Raw genomic sequence first — 17,055 nt, forward strand, 5'->3', positions numbered from 1 at the left:
ATGACTGTGCTGCTCAAGAGACTGTTACCCATTTGAGCAAGAAGTATTATGTCAGTGAGCAGAGGAAAAGAATAAAAGGATGGAGAGCATATTCTAGTGTAATTACAATAATTTATAACTCAGGGTTGTTCTCCTGTTAAAATCTCAAAAGCAGAATATTTTTACTTTCTTATAAATTATTCACAGTCATTTGCTTTGCTTCGTGACAAGTAACTTCTTTTCTTCAGACAGGATTTTCAACCTGAAAGAATTCAAGTGTTGACCCAGTTATGCCTAACAAACAAAACGTGAAAAGAACTAAAATTAGAAGTGGATAAAATAATCTTAGTAGGAGCAAGAAATAAAGCTTTTTTTCCCCTTCCTGTTCCATCTGAATTTAAAATTGTTAAAGTCATTTCACTAAAAAAAAGAAAATAAACTTCAAAATGAAACTGCTCAGAGAAGGATGAGGTTATGTTTAGAGAAATGCTGTACAGTATTTAAATAAAAAGGTTTCAAAAATGCCTAAGCCAGAATCTAGTCCCTTTCCGGTTCTGCAAAATGTTTCTGATGCCTTTCCAGACTCTCATGCCCCATCTGCAGCCTCTCTCCTGCAGGCTGAGACCCTTGTAATACATGGTGTGAATTTCTGATATGGGATTGAGGGCAATGTACAGGAATTGAAGAAGTATACACCGTGTGATATCTAAGGGGTTACAAATGCTTTTGTGGCATCATTCTCCAGACTGGAGTAGTAGATCTAGGACTGGATCTACCCACTCCCAGATTCAGGAAAATCTTGAAACAGAAAAATTATAAAGGCTTCATGGAAAACCTGTGCCCCTTTTAACCTTTTGGTATATTCAGTGTTAATGAATGGAATGTTATTAATGTATTGATTACATATTCCATTAAAAGAGTCTGAAACAGTTAGCATGGGTCAAAAAATTGCTTACCTTTTAAGACCTAGAGATCAAGACATTAAAAATTATGAGACTTTCTTAAAATTCCTAAAGCCATAGTTAAAATATTTAATGGGTAACAGTACTTTAAAAAAAAAATTACACTTAAAATTCCCACTAGGATCAAGGATTTAGGTTTTATTATCTGAAGTGCTTCAGAAACTGGTAGTAAATAACACTTAATTAAACAGATTAAATAAGAAAATGTTTGTTTACATTATTCTATAAAGGAAAGAATCCCACAGGTTTTGTAATGTGAACTATGTTTGCTCTTCGAAGGAGTTAACAGGAACAGTGCCAAGCAGTTTCTTGTCTACTCACTGGCGACACTTATGATCACATTCAAGATAAGAGAGGGGCTGTATATATTTAAATGACTTGCACTTCTAGCTTGTACATTTTAAATTGGCCAAATGCATCTACGTTTCATTTTTCCTCAACCACTCTTCACAGTATTTGACATCTGTATTAGTTCATAACTCAGCTCCCAACATGTTTGGACTGCTATGGAAAGATAATATAAGATGTGAGTTTATTCTTCTCTCTGTGAGATATAAAAATGGAGCGTATCTCCTTGTGCATATATATTTCCTTCTTGGCTAAGTATTTTGCTGATTTTGTCCTATTTATAGTAGTTTTCAGGGTTTCAGTAATGTCCAGTTAAAATATCCAGGCAAATCTTTTCTTGGGATTGGGCGCTGTGGACTTAGAGATCTTCCTGCTTGCAATTTAAAATAATACACTGCAGAAACTATGAAGTGACCAGTACTTTGTGTGTACCTTATTTACTTTGGATATCAGACCTAAACTTGGCTGTATTTATTAATACTTTCTTAGGTGTTTAGAAAAGTAGTTGTTGGATAACAGGGAACCATTTCACTTGCAGCTATTTAGTATTTATCATTTTAACAGTTCAGGAAAAATAACATTTTCCAACCTCATTTTTTACAAGAATTTCCACTCACTACAAGCTATCAACACCTTCATCAAGTCAGAAATATAAAGCTGGCCTCATTCTCCTTACCCTACAGTTTATAATGGTGTTTTGGTAGCTCATAATCTCAGCATGTGCAGTGGAGTCAGTCAAGGAACTCATGTACACACTTAGTATTGTACGTAGTAGTTCTGAAAACGATTATAACATCAGGATTCTCAACTGTATTTTGGAAACATAATTTCTGTGTAAAGACCTCAAACTTTCAAAGAAAGCAAGCAAGCCAGCTGCATGGCAGGCAGTGATAAGCACAACTGAAAATCAGGCTCTGCTAATATAGAATTGTAAGCCTTTTGATCTGCATTTTAAACCTTAGGAAATTTCCTCCAAAAGAGGAAGGCATAAATATCTTCTTAATTTAAATGTCTGCTACTTGATATCCTGATGAAGAAGAAATGAAAAAGTTCTTCTTTGGACTTTTATTTAGCTTGGGTTTTAATTTCTTCCACTCCTTGACTGCTGTGTTCACACTGGCTCGGTTGTTGTGCTTTTCCTGTGAGAAACCCGCACAGGTTTCCTGAATGTAGGAGATTACTACTGCTTAGGCAACAACATCACAGATGCAGTGAAGATAAGTGGATTTGTGATTTAATGATCCCCCTTCTTCCATATTCTTCTCTCTTCAGCAAATGAAAGAGAAGCTCTCTGGATAAAATTAAAGTGGAAGGAGGAAGGGCTGAAATAATTTTAAAAAAACTGATCCAAGCTAGGGCAAAGTGTCCCATCGATGTCACCAAATAATATATAAATTCCAGAATTATTATGTCTTTGCAAGTGTAATTTTTTCACCTTCTTCAGTTGCCTTACTTAGATTTACAGTGAATATTTGTATAATTCATGCCCTGTTGATGAGGGAAATGGTTGCCATTGATTGCAGTCATAGGAGATTGGAACTTTTGATCCCTTTTAAAGGAAAACTAATTACTGCTGTGCTGTAATGCAGTATCTGAACAGATGAGATGGGTAAAAAAGGCACTTGCCATGATAGGCAGGACTCAATCAGAGGCGACTATCAGGGTGTCAGAATCTGGTCAGCAGAGTAGCCACCAAAGCTTTGGAAACTCGGCCTAGCTCATATTTGGAAGACTTCTGCATTTACTCCTGCATTTTACTTGTTAGGGCCACAAGGGTCCTTTCAGGGGACTGTGACTCCAACATATCAAAGATCATTCACAGACACAACACTAGGCATGGACTTAAACAACTTGCTGATTCACGGTTATGATCAAAGTTCTCTCACTGAGAAAAAAGTATTGCTTCTTCTGTAGCATGTAGTCAGAGATGCATTTAATCTTACCATGGCTGATGTACACCATCCCTAGCACGTAAAGGAAATGCTTACATACTTATATCTACCTTTATTTCAGAGACATGACTGTGGCACTCGCTGCACTAATTCCACAGGGTATTTATTTATAAAAAAATTACTTCCAGAGCCTTTTAGTGCATTGACCTTGTTTCAGGGTTTAGCTGGGAGGAGGGAGAGCTGAGTTTTTTTCTTAAGCACTGCAGGGGATTTCTGTCAGGTTGCTTTAACACATCCCTTCAGAATCTCACCAGGCTTTCAGGCTAAAGAATTTTCAGATGTAGATAGCCATCATCACATGGGTCTTTGTATAGTCTCTGTATATTCTCTTATGAATCTAAAATTCAATTGTTTTTCAAGCAAAGACAAAACAACAGCATGCAAATATAAAGCTATCAGATCAGAATCATAAAGGGATGGAAAAAAAGATAACCTGTAATGCATCAGATCTGTATAATACAGTGACCCTTCACGGACTGGCTTCATGCATTATATCAATTATCTATCCAAAGATTTGGAAAGATGTTGTACCTCTATAGAATAGGAGAAGAAGGAGAGTGAGATGCTACACTGTGGAATTTTCTTTCAAAAACTAGAGTTTTCTTAAGTGACAAAACACCAATTTTAGAAATCATGAAAATATTATGCACTACATCTGTGATAGACTTAGCCATCTTTACCCTACCCAGCCATGAGCCAAGTGGGTTAGTACTGTGACTGCTATTAGCCTCACCTTTTGTCGTTTCTTCCTGGGTGTTTCCATCTATAAATTGATGGATATATGGGAAACACACACAGGTGACCTCATTCTCTGACTTTAGAGAATGTATCTACATACAGTAGCATAAGAAGCATAGGGGGTTTTTTTACCAGGAATTACCAAATTTGAGCCTCTTTCATTCCACTAAAATAACTGGTTACATCCAGACCATGAGGAAGTCCCTCACATATTCCCAGATAACCATGCTACAGCAGTGATTGGGATTCATGTTAAAGAAAGCTTAGTGATTCAGCAACATGCTCCCTCATCTTACTGTGTAACAGGTATAACTATGTCATTCTGTGCTGCTACTGCCTGATCCTTGAACTCTGTCCCTCACCTCCCTGTCACCACTCCTCAATTTCACACAGGGCTGCCACCTCCAGAGAGTGGATATACAGCCCTGGTCACAGATGGGGCTTAGGCAGAGTGTTCAGCTTCATGGCATTTCTGTGCTAATCCCTGAAGGCCTTTGGATATACCCTTGCAGCAATGCACTTACACAGGCTAGTGCCACTGCTAACCCTGCTTGGCCAGACAGAAGCTCAGATGTCCAGGGTTAAATACCAAGATTTCAGTGGTAGCTAACTAAGTGTAGGCAGGTGAAAATGTACAGTGAAAATCTAATTCCACTGTCTCTTGCTTTTATTAGTGCCTCAAAGAAAGGCTGGGTTATTCTAACTGCAGTGTAAGGTCTAACTCAAAAAAGAGACATTTGGAGAAATCCTCCATTACTTATATTTTTCAGGAAAAAAAAAAAAAAGCAACTACATCATCCTTAGCAGAGAATGGAAAGAAAGCAACAACACAGCTATTCAGTGGTAACTAGAAAAGAACAGTCAGACTCAAAGCTTGCTATCTCTATTCACAATGAAAAACTTGGGAGAGAAAATATTATCATGATCCTGCTATGTGCATATTCTGAGGACAGTATTGCTGGTAAAGTTCTAGGGTTGTCTCTTAAAATGGATGATTGCTAACTGTGTTAACTAGACTCAGTTTTATCACTCTATATGCAATGTGGTTCTGTGTGCAATTTCAGGCACTCATTTCATCTCAAAGTGGACTTTATCTGGATTGTTGTCATACACCAAACTGTGTACTTTCGTTAAAAGAATTACTGTTCCTGTCATCAGCTTGGTAAGAACAGCACAGGAAAAAAAGATGCCTCTAAATGAAGAGATGAATTCTATTGGCCACAAAGCTGGTGAAATATTAGTCAGACGTATAGCAGATAGGCTGTTTGGAAATAGGAGTTTGTGCCCTTGCTGGAGTTCCAAAATGCTGCCTGGTATTTCTGATGATGCACTGGCATCCTGTTTGCTGTAGGATCTTATGAAGGTCATTCAACCTCTCTATACCTCAGCTTCTTCATCAGTAAAATTATAACAGTTGTTTTCTACTGAAGTTTCCAAGTGATAGACATAATTGTCACACTTAGAGATCTCAAATTGAAATGTAGTTCAGAAGTGCAAAGTATTATTACTATTAGAAATCCATTACAGCTCCGTTTTTTTTGTCCAAACTGGTACTTTGGTACGTGCAGCTAGACAGCTTCTAATGTTATCTTGATTCACAAAGCACTTTTTTAGTGAGGTTTGACTCACAGCAAAATGCCAGTTAGAATTTTTTCCTCAGGAACTCACTGGAGCTTGGCTTACAAAATCTGAAAATTAAATCAACCAAAATAGGTCAAACACAAAACTATATGTCCTTATGTGTCCTCTTGTCCTCTTTTAGCAGTACAGAAGATAGTTGTTGTTTTCTTTTCAGTAGAATTTGGTCTTGTTGTGTTTCTCAGTTGGCTATGGTAACCGTATCACATTTACATCACAGTTACATTTTGAATACCTGCTCATGCAAGTTTTTCATTCCCTATTAAATATAGTTTAAAATGATAGGCTCATCTGTTAGTTGTCCAGAAATAATGCACTGGGTATACAAACAGCTGATGCCGCTGAACAAAAAAAACTGCAACAAAAGTGTGGATCATTGTGTTGCAGCTTGTTGGTAGCCATCACTGCAGAGATATTTTCAAACCTTAAAAAAGGAACAAAGCATCTGAAATATAATCAAATGTTAATATAACCTGCAGTTTTGCATTTACTTTCCCCCCGTAGCTAATTCTTTAGGAATTTATTCCTATTCACATAATTCTTCAAGTTGATGTTTGTTCTGTACTAGTTTACAATTTCTATTCATTTTTGTGTCAAGTATGTGAAGGTGCTGCTTAAATTAGTACTTCAGTATTATACATTTCTGAATCAGTTCTTCGGTGCAGTTAAAATGCAGTGAATAAATTTGTTAATATTTGAGGTGAGAAAGGAGGTAAAAAGGGAAACCATCTATACCAGTCAGAGTCCAGCTTTCTCATTATAACATATTATAATTTATTTAATCTCAATCAATACTTAATCTGGAGTTTAAATTCTGCTAAAGATCTGTGGCATGGCTAAAAGCAGCTGGTGCCAGGGAATAAAATTTTCTTCAGGCTGTGATTCTGATGAATTTATAATACACTCTAAGGGTGATGCATTGACCTAAATTCACAAAATCACTGCTATTCCTATTTATTATTATGAAAGGTATCCTACCCACAGTTTTGTTCTTTCAAATGTTGTGTGGTTACACGGGAAAGATGACAGGATGCAGTGAGGATGACTGGAGAGGAAGGAGCTGCACACACATCCCTGGCACACACTGGCTGCCCTGGCATTTGGAGGGCACTCCCAGACAGGAGGGCAAATCCCTGGCAAGCGGTGGGGAGGCACAGGACAGCTGGAGCCCCCTTCCACCCTCGCTTCACCAGAGCATGCTTCACCCAGCATTCTCTCCAAGGCTTTGTCTGTGCAGCCTGTAACCACAGACAGGGTGGTGCCTCACCGTAATTCCAGGATTTGATGCAGGAATAATTTCAGCACTGTAAAAACCCAGCAAATGTTTAAAGCCAGTAGTAAGGGCAGACTTCCTGAGAGGTGTGTGTTTGTGGTGATCACTTGGATTTGTTTTGTTAGCAGCATGAATGATGTTGTTAAAGCAGGAAGAGGACAGTTTTGTTGAATTGCTTCTCCTATTTTATTTTATTTTGTTTTTCTCCTGTAGCCTTACAGGGTATATAGAGTTAGACCCAGGGTTTGGTTTTCTGTTCACAGTTCCTTAGAATCACTCAGGTCCAGCCATCACAGGACAGTACCTATGAGTGACTCACATTGAAGTGGCTGGGAATTGCACACACTGATCTCTTGTAATGATCAGGCCACTTAATTTTTTCTGTTGCATTTGGCACGTTTTTCCTCTGCACTATCCAAAGGCTTTTCATGGTAAGTGGTACCTTCCCAGTGACTAGCATCCTTATCCAAGCATTCTTTGATACCTTGAGAGTTTGCAGTCATATTTGTCTATTCTTGTGAAATGCCATGTGTTTTAGCAGATTCATAAATGTGGGGAACTTGTGAGTTTTTTAAAAGCAGAGTGAATAAGGAAAATATATCATAAATGAGGCTGACAGTCCTCCCACTTCTTTCACAATGTGATATGGATGCCTCTTGTGTAAAACACATGAGAGCACAATTACATTTCTTTATTGGTACTTGACCACTTCTCAATTGTTGCTTTTCCAGGCAGAATGTCCAAGGAGAACTCTCAGCTCTGCAGTTTATCCCCTGTACTCTCTTGCTTCCTTTTGGGGCACAATATCAGACACTGTCTTCAGCACGACTGTTCTCATTGTATTTTGTGCCCACCTCTTCCCATATTGGTGCTGTAGTCAAATTCCTGTTACAGTTTATGCCAGAATAACTGTGGGATAGAATAAATTCACAGACTTTAAAGTTTTTACTGCAGCACAACCGACTGCTGTACCTAGCACTGTGACCTTATCCCACCCCCTTGAGGCAGCATCCCAAGCCATGCTATTTGGGAAGAGCAGCGCTATGTGCTTGGTGAGCTCTGCTCCTCGGGGCCAGCCCAGAGGATGGGAACAGCATGGAAACACAGCCTCTCAATTGGAGCAACTCTTTGTTTCATCTCTAGCCTTTACTTAAATTGTGAAGCTATTAAACAGAAATACAAAGGAATGTTGGAGTTCAAACTCATACCTAACTAGCTTGGAGAGCTGGGTTTGTAGATCCAACTGTGCGTTGCAGTCTGGCAGCAAGAAAGTCTGGATTTCCGCTTCAGTTTGTTTTCTTCTAATGGTCAAAGAGAGTACTCCAAGATCCAGATGCAAGGGTGCAGAAATACTTACCTGCTGTAGATTATTTATAGAGGTCTTGGACCTCCCCCCTCCCCAACATAACAGTCCGATCCACATCATAGCTTTGAACTCTGTCAAACACAACTCCAATTCACGGGGGATCGTTGGCAAAGTGGTATCCAAAAAACTGTGTTCTGCCTAGCAGGGTAATAGATTGGGAACATCTGCAATTAAAGATCTAGAAGAAATAATTAAATAGAGAAAGACAACTGGAACTTCCAATAAAGGACTAAAGTTGTATCCTACTCCTTATCATGACGATTTTACCAACTCAATCTTCCTAATTTGTCTTTAATGATTGCTTATGTAATTTTTTCTATTTATGATCTATCTTACTTTCTTGCAGGATAAAAAATCATAACCTTCACATTTATGCTTTGGTTAATGTCCTTGGCATTTCTATTGCAGCCAGGGGGAAAGTGGACTGAAGCTAGTTCATGCACATGCCTAGAGAAAAGCATATTCCTTGCCCCACAGAATGCCAGCTAATGGTTGTAACAGATGAATAAGACAAAAGTGGAGTATAGGTTAGGAGAGACAAACTGCCAGAAAACAAGTGTGTTCATAGTTTTTAACTAATCAAGATTAGCAGTAGTACTTTGCTTACTTGCCTCATCATGGTTAGGGACCAGTTTCCTGTTCTTGTAACAGAAGAGGTAAATTTCAAGCCTATGAAGGAGGCTGTGGGGAGTGACAATGTTTTCATAAATTTAGAAAGTTTTACCAGGCAGACCTACAGACCAGTTTCTGTCTGTAGTTCACCAAACTGTACAGTAATGTTTTTTTCTTCCCACAGCACCATGAAAAACTTTTGGCTTCAGTTCATGTGTGGAACCTTTTGCACAACAAAAGTGGTTTCTTGTGGCCAGTAAGACTAAATGTTCTAAGCATTCCAGGAAGTGTATAAATGGATTGGTACCCTTCCTAGGTTTATGGAGCCTTATTTCTCTCTTTTTTCTCTCATTCTTTTTTTCCCATTTATGCTCTCTTCATCTATGCGAAGTCCAAGCAGAGTACAGTGTTTGAAAATTCTGACTATCATTTTCCATTTTTCTTGGGTTTTCCTTAGTTATATTTTCTGAAAAGAAGTTGTTTCAGTAAATGCAACCTAGTAAATTATCTTAAATTACTTCTTACAGTCCAGGCTAGTATTATACAATGAAAATTGTTACTTGGAGTCTCTCACGCCCCCGGCTGCTGCAGACCTATGTCTCCAGGCTGGGAGAAGCTGAGCACAGTTCTTCCCCAGCAGAGTCTGCAGGCCAATCCACAATGTGGAAAGCAGAGTTTACAAAAAGATTTCTCATCCTTCCTTCACAATCCTGCCAGATTCTGTTGCAGTGATGGTGAAAACCAAGTAAAATGGTGATTTTATACTGATGGGTAGGCATATGTCTATGCGGAAACCAGATGAGAAACTGTTCAAGCCAAAAACATTAAATCTCAGCTCCTCTAAGGGTACTAGAAAACAGCCATTCCATTTCTTTGATCTATGATATTTGACTCTCAACATGGGTTAATAAGACATATATGTTGGGCATTGGCATTTTCTTCTGTTGAACTAGGGTAAACATAGCATTTGTCTCTGTAAAAATATACTTCAATAGCTGGGAAAAAAAGTGGAGATTCATTATTTTTGCAGTTGTAGAAGACATTTAGCAGCTGTGTTTATACTGGCAGACAATTTGGATATTAGGTGGCAGGACAGAGAACTGCAGATGCACAATATTGTGCAGACATTGTGCACTTACAGTCCATTTCCAGGGAAACATGTTATTTTATATTTCCCTTGGTGTCATTAATCACATTTCATGATGTATCTCACTATTTCAACCCATTCCCCTCAATTCTTTTTTTTTTTTTGACCTGTTTGTTTAGTAGTTATTGATCTCCATTTCAAGAAATTCCATCTCAACTACAGATAATTAAGCTCTTCTTGCTCCAAGAAAGAAAATTGAGATGGCCCTATACTGATTACTGAGACTACCTGTAACAATTGACATGCCTACAACATCAGAAAGATGTGCATTTGGTCAGAAAAAGATTCATACTGTTCTTTGGTATTTAGAAATTAAACTCATTTCCTGTAAGTAAAAATATGTTTCTCATCTTGACCTACAAAGGGAAACAGCTGCTCTTTTCTCTGTTCTTGAAGTTCTCTAATCCCTTAACAGGCTTTGTTTTGGTTTTGCAGGTGAATCCCTTACACTACAGCAATGATGGCCCATCTGCTGGGAGAAATATGCTGATATAAACAGTGAGTAGTCCCCTGATAGAGGGCTGAGAGCCTGAGGAACCTCAGTGCAACCCCAAGCCATTTTTTTGGCATTAGCTCTACATTTTAATGATGACATGAAGGGTTCCTGAATAAATTTGGTTTGTAAGTGCTGCTGTGGGTGCCCTTTGAGCCACCCCACCCTTGAAGGGTCACCTGGTGTCATTGTGCTTTTCCTGCAGCTCCCTTGTCCATGGGCAACAGTCCTGATGTACTGTCTGGGGACAGACTACATATTTGTTTCCGATATGGTTGTCTAGGTGTGCTGGAGAGAAGTTAAAAAGGGAAAGAGCTTGTGCCAAACTTTTGATCTTCTGTCTGAAGAACTGGCTGTGCAGGAGTACTGGCCTGGGAGGTGGGAACAAATGACCTGCCAGGCACACTTTGTCCTGGCTGAGTCTAGGTGTCATGCTAGGTAAGGTTTTTTTTCTCTTGGGAAACAGAGAAAAGGAGTTCTACTCACCTCTAAAGAGAAGCAAACCCAAATAGTTCACCACACAGAGAATTAATGAATTATCCAAGATGGTATGATCAGCTTGAAGAAACCACAAGCCCTGCCCAGTGCCTCTTCTCATGACTGGTTCAGAATACTAAATATAACCTGGCAGTATTTTTCTTGGGGATAAATGAAAAGCAGGCAAAAATGAGGTCTGTTTATGCTACATGGCTTAGCCACACCTAAGGAAATGCAACCTGTTTCCAACCTTTTTGTTTTAGAGGATATCTGTGAGGAGCTCTGTCCACCACAGAGAAAGTAGTGAACTGGTGTATAGCAGTCCTCATGGTGCTGGGAGCTGGGTGGAAAGAGATGGCCCAGGCAACAGAAGAGAAGACGGGGTGGATTTTAGGCTGTGCTCAGCAATCTTCAGAATACTGAAATCTCAAAAAGAGCTTTACTTCCAGAAAAGTCAGGGAGCTTGGATTTCTGAGGAGAGGACTCTGGTGATCACATTTTTATTTCTAGAAACCAGTAACATATATTTTACATATTCTAGAAGAGTAAGTGGTTTGCAAAAGTACTTTGGAAGCTGGTGGCAGAACTGGAATATTAATACAGCTCTGGGGAACCCTATACAAGTGCCTTAGTCTAAAAGTCATTTATACAAAGAAAATAAAATGTCACTATCATTCATACTCTTGTGGACCCTGTGATTTTGCCTTCTTTAAAATGTTTGCTCTTTCATGTGATCTTTTTCCCTGTGATCTTTTCCATGTCTCACTCTCTTTCTCCTACATCAGGTGCAGTTTTTCTTATGTCGTGGTGGTTATACAATTGATGCTAACACAACCAATTAGAAGCTGTCTCTGAGCAAACAACACAGAGAGAAGACTGGAACTATGACCATTTACCAACCTACTCCCCACATAGACAGTATGAGGTTAGTTGTATACAGTATAATTTAGTGGTGTTAAACGACCTCTAAATGTCTAGTCCAAGCCTGCATAAAATAAATTAATGAAAACTCATTAAAAGGTCTATCGATATGTACTTCAATTCCCACTCCTTTCAAATATGTTGATCCAAATTTTTCCCTTAATTCCTGTGTTTTCTTTCCCTGTGTGCATCTGGAAAGCACCTACCTTTCTACTGCAAATAACTCAAGAGCCCAGACCAAGACCAGATTTCCACTGATTCCACTCCCCTAATATGAACAGGCTCTCCTAGTTTCTTGCTCCACTTTTACACCCCAGCCCTCTACCACATGGTCACTGAGCTGAGCACTGCCAAGGAGGCTCAGGGAAAGGAAAGAGGTATGGCTTGCCCTGATTTGCTTGATGTTCTTTTTAGCTCTTCTCTAACATACCCATTTTTGCTCTCTCCGTGTGCATGCCCCTGTCCTCCAAGGCTTTGCCGTGCTCCCCCCTCAACAGGACCTAGGCCTGTGTCCCTTGCTGGTGCCTTTGCAGTCCCCTGGTTTGCCCTCCCTCGCAGAGCCAGCTCCTGATAACAGCACATCAAAAGAGATGAAGCAGGCTGAACATGTGTTGTACCAGTGCCACGTGCAGTCACTTTCTTAGCTTCCAGTTGTGCAGGTCTCATCCATTCTAGAGCCGCACTCCTCCTGCAGATAGCTCTGGCACCAATGCCCCAGAGAAACAGAGAAAATTAAATCTCTTACAAAAGGTTTAACAAGGCCCTAACTGACCGATCACTGAATGCCACACCTGGAATCATTTAAATTTTAGCATTTCTAGGCGTGTGTTTTATTTTTCCTTTTAAAATAAACCTAGGAAGTGGCTAGGTTAATGTGTACAATCTTTGCCTAAAGGATAAACAGCCAAGCCAATAAATATAATGTTTAGGCTCCTGCCTATTCCTGTCTATACAGGCAATCATCTATAGCACCTGTATCCTCTCTTGTAGAGGTTTTACGACCAACACATTAAAGTGCAGAGAAACAGAAATTCTGGTTGAGTACAATGTATTCAAGTTAATTTTCCCCTAGGAAGTAAAGTATTTAGTTGCTGATTGTCCATTCATGACAATCACGTTTTTCTTTTTAAATGTGGAATTGAAATATTGCATTTGTCTAGCTGTTTAAATTTTAATTAACATAAAGCTTAATATGAATGCAAGGCACTTTCTGTGCTTCAAGTACTGAGGAGGAGGGAAGGTGCAAGGAAAGCTGTTTCAGTATCCCTGTCCAGATCAGCTATTCACATTCTCTGATTGCCAAAAGGCTCCAAGAGGATGCTGTAGCAGTGGTGCCAAGAGGAGCTCATGAAATAGGCTGGTACCCTCTACACTGCAGTGACTATATGGAGCTAGCCAGCCTACAGGGATGTTCTGAACAGAGCAGAGTCATAGCGTCCAGTCTGGCCCCACAGCTATTGATTTCTCTTTACTGTCATTTAGTCAGATAAAAAAGAACCTCAAATTCCAGCTGTTAGCCACTTCAGGGTCTATATAAGCAGCAGAAAAATCAGAAACGTTTGCATTTCCATCCCTGTTTCAAGCAAATACACCCTATCAAGAGAGGGCAGGGAAAACACAAGGATATAGCTCTGGTCTATTTTACTTGAAGTGATCAGACCTGTAATGGTGAGAAGGAAATCCAAACCCCATTCTTACCCCTACATCCTCCAAGACACAAATATTTTCTCTTTACATGATTCTCTTAGAACAACATAGCTCCCAGTGGATTCTGGTCTATGGCTTGGTATGCCTAAAAGGCACACAAGGAAAAATGTGGATTTTGCACTTAAAAATCAAAGTGCATCTTCTGACAGGCACTATTCTAGCTGTGAGATGTGAAATGAATTCTATGTGTTCATTACTTCATAATAGAGTGCAAATATGCTCTTTGAAATTTTTCATCCATAGTTCAAAAAATTACAGTGGTGTTATATTGTCAAATTGCAGTGCATATCACTAAGATCTGTTTTTGTTAGAGCTGTGAGTATCTTCTGTATGTATATTGATGTATATTTAACCCCACTAAAGCAGGATAGCCAAACCAGTCCCTCTTTATAGCCAAGAGATTGCCAAGTGTGGTATTTTTTCTAATTGGCTCAATAATCTCCAATTTCAGGTTACATACAATATCTATATTATTTTAGTGAAACAAAGAAACTGATAGGAAATGTCATTCTGTAGTTTAGAGGAATTCTGCTGAGTTTAACACAAGATGATTGAATCTGATAAAAGCAGAATTTTGAACACTCCAGTGATCCAAAAGTAAGGAAAACAGGGAGCTGCACAGCATGGTCTTTTAACGAAGTACATTTTGCCTTGCTCTTGTGTGAATCACCTCTGACAGCACAACCATGGAGGGAGAGAGGCAGCAGGAGGTGGCAGAGTTGGGCAATGGAAAGGGAGCTGTGGTTAAGGCAGTGGCTTTGGAGACCATCTGACTGGATTTCTTTTCTTTGCCTGCCTAAGAAAGTAATTTAGGAGATGTCTGTGGCACAGTGCCAGTCTGCATTTAGTTTGGCTACTAAAAGCAGCTGCTTCTGCTGCGCTCACTAGGAGCAGCAGTGGACTGTTTCTCCAACTGGTTCTGCATTGTCTGTCTGTGAATGGGAGGAAAAATGTTTCTTTCCCCTGACCCTGCTTAGGGCACGCCATCCCCGTCTCAGCGTGTGGATATGAACAGGAGGCCAAGCTTGCGGGTCCTGGTCTTCTTTGGCCCCTCTTGGCAGCAATTGCTTTTGCTCCAGAAATGGCTGGTATTGGAATCACCAGGATTTAGTTCCCAGAGGCAGTAGATTTTTGTTTTGCTGCTGGAGGTTGACTTCTGCTCTCCTATGGAGTCAGTGTGTAGCTGATCTACCAATTAATTTCATGCCTGATTGCAAAGTTTCTTGTAACTTTTACAATCCCTTTAATCACCATGACCAGATCCTTGTTTATGCTGTAACCCTGTAAGAGGAAGCAGCATCCAGCCACAGCTTTCTTGTTATCTAGTCAGAAAGGACAGAGACAAAGACTCGTCTTGAATAATAGATAAAATCCAATTTAATATTAGTTCTGTTGTAATATTCAGTTCCAGAAGCATATGTGGAAGCAAATATTAATCCATTAGATTCTTTGTAATTATTTGAACTATTTTTATTACACATATTAAAACTATAAAGTATTAAGCTTTAAATTTACAACAGCTATTCTTAAAAATTAATGTTACTGTATTATTAAAGTTACACTCCTGCATTCAAAACAGATTCATTTTCACCTACTGCCCCTACAAATTTCTTTAGCAGCACGTAGGAAACTAGACAGAAAAGAGTTAAATACTTTTGTATCAATTAGATCAGCTACCCCAATTAGAAGTATCTAATGAAGTGAGGAAAAGGGTCTTTTCAGATTTTAGTTATCTTTTTCACCTAGTCTTGAACTGATGCAATATCTAAATGTAATCGTTCTGAAAACTGGGGAAACTTTTTTTAAAAAGGACATGTCTAAACATGCCCAATGTAAATATTGTCAATGGAATGCAAATGCTAGTAAAAAAAATAGTAGTTGGGCTTTTCTCCCTTGTCTTTCTACTTTTGTAAATGTAGTGAGAGGAAAAAATGTCTTCAGATGTAGGAAAACCTGTGCAAGAAAATAAATAACCATCACATTTTCCCTTTAACATTTTGGAAGATAAATTTACAATTGTGGCTTCAGTTAAAGATGTAAGAAAGGACTTTTCATCTTTTCAGACTGTGGAGTCCTGTCCTCAGCATTGGTGCTTATGACTTTTTTATTTCTCTAAGTACTGAGCGGGGTTTGCAGAAAGGAAACTAAGGCAGACAGGAGGAAGCAAGAAGGAACATGGTTCTAGGGTTTACTGTTCAAAATACCTGCACATAGGAAAGAGAGGATAAAAATGTTGTATACTGGTCTCCCTTCCAGAGAGTATCTATGCCTTCTACTACAAATATCACTAGATTAAAACTAGGGGTTAACTACATAGTATGTTATTGGGTTCTTACTTTGTTTTCATGCAGTGGGTTTATTTCATTGTTTGCTGCATCACAATGACACATGACAATATTCAGATTGCAAACTATTCAGTTGTTTTGCAGTGCTTTTATGAACTGCTTTGCACATGCTTTAGCCAGTTTTATCTTCCTTTCCTACTCTAGATATACTTGGATCAGATGCTGCTTCTGTTCAGTGTTAGTGTTCAGCCTGAGTTATTTGTCTTTGAGTTTTGGGGTTGGCCCTTTTTTTTTTCACTTCCTTGGATTTGTGTCTTTTCAAGAAACAAGGCCATTAGAATTTCACACTAGCCTTTTGGTAGGCCATCTGCTTCTGTGAGAACCGTGCTGGAGTCCTGGATCTGCTCAGGATGAGAGATTGGTAAATATTAGAATGAGTGTTGCAGGGTCAAGAGCCCGAAATGCTGTGCTCCAAGAGAGCAGAAAGGGAAGGGCTGTGTGAAAACATGCAGGGGGTACTGCCTCATTAAAACTAACAATATGAAAATTGAAGCTTGAGCCACCCATCCATGTTTCATCAGCTGGGCAGAATCTCGCCCCAGGGTGCAGCACGCTCCCGTGTCCTTGCAGGCTTTGCATGGGGAGCCGCCGCCGCCTGGCCCGGCTCAGCCTGACAATAAGAGATCCAGGGTGACAGAGCTTCACTTGCCTTTCCCTGCTATCCATTCTCAGCCATTCATGAGAGTGCCCAATTAGGCTGTGGATGGTAAGAGCATTAATTGGTGAAGTCGCATTCCATAGCATGTGACAATATTGATGCTTATCCTTTAGGTTTTCAGGTTTTCAGTATTTTATGTCATTTATTATTTCTTCCATGTTGATGATACACAGGAAGAAATAAGAATGACTGCACTTTCTAGTTTGAATTTTGGGCCATTCTTCTCAACTTAGAAGCTTTCTTTCATTACATTAAAACTTTTAGTTTGGAAAATATTCCATTTTGTGGTATTTCCCCATCAAGATATTGCTCAGCTGAAGTAACATAGTTTAATAACTTCTCTAGCAGGATCAAACAGGCAAGCCCCAGCTTTACTGATGATGATTAAGGGTGGGAGTCATGCTGTGAAGGAGTGACTAAGTGCTGTTATTGAGATCTG

General features: G+C 39.3%; 2 long non-coding RNA genes across 5 annotated transcripts in view; one reads left to right on the forward strand and one right to left on the reverse strand.

Moving 5' to 3' along the window:
- The window catches only part of LOC111932757 (uncharacterized), a 249,403-nt gene that overhangs the window by 199,474 nt on the left and 32,874 nt on the right, over nucleotides 1-17,055 (forward strand). Inside the window, exons 7-9 of one of the 3 annotated variants that reach the window (XR_015273838.1) lie at nucleotides 10,451-10,513; nucleotides 10,792-11,473; nucleotides 11,771-11,910. This is a non-coding gene — a long non-coding RNA (uncharacterized LOC111932757). Of the gene's footprint in view, nucleotides 1-10,450; nucleotides 10,514-10,791; nucleotides 11,474-11,770; nucleotides 11,911-17,055 lie in introns of those variants that run through there. The other 2 variants (XR_015273839.1, XR_015273840.1) reach the window with 2 other exon arrangements.
- The window catches only part of LOC111932756 (uncharacterized), a 28,312-nt gene continuing 26,224 nt past the window's right edge, over nucleotides 14,968-17,055 (reverse strand). For both annotated transcript variants that reach the window (XR_002866291.2, XR_002866292.2), the window contains exon 6: nucleotides 14,968-16,299. This is a non-coding gene — a long non-coding RNA (uncharacterized LOC111932756). The remainder of the gene's footprint in view (nucleotides 16,300-17,055) is intronic.

This window comes from Cyanistes caeruleus, chromosome 9, assembly GCF_971803275.1.
Source record: "Cyanistes caeruleus chromosome 9, bCyaCae1.hap1.1, whole genome shotgun sequence".
NCBI classification, from domain to species: Eukaryota; Metazoa; Chordata; class Aves; order Passeriformes; family Paridae; genus Cyanistes; species Cyanistes caeruleus.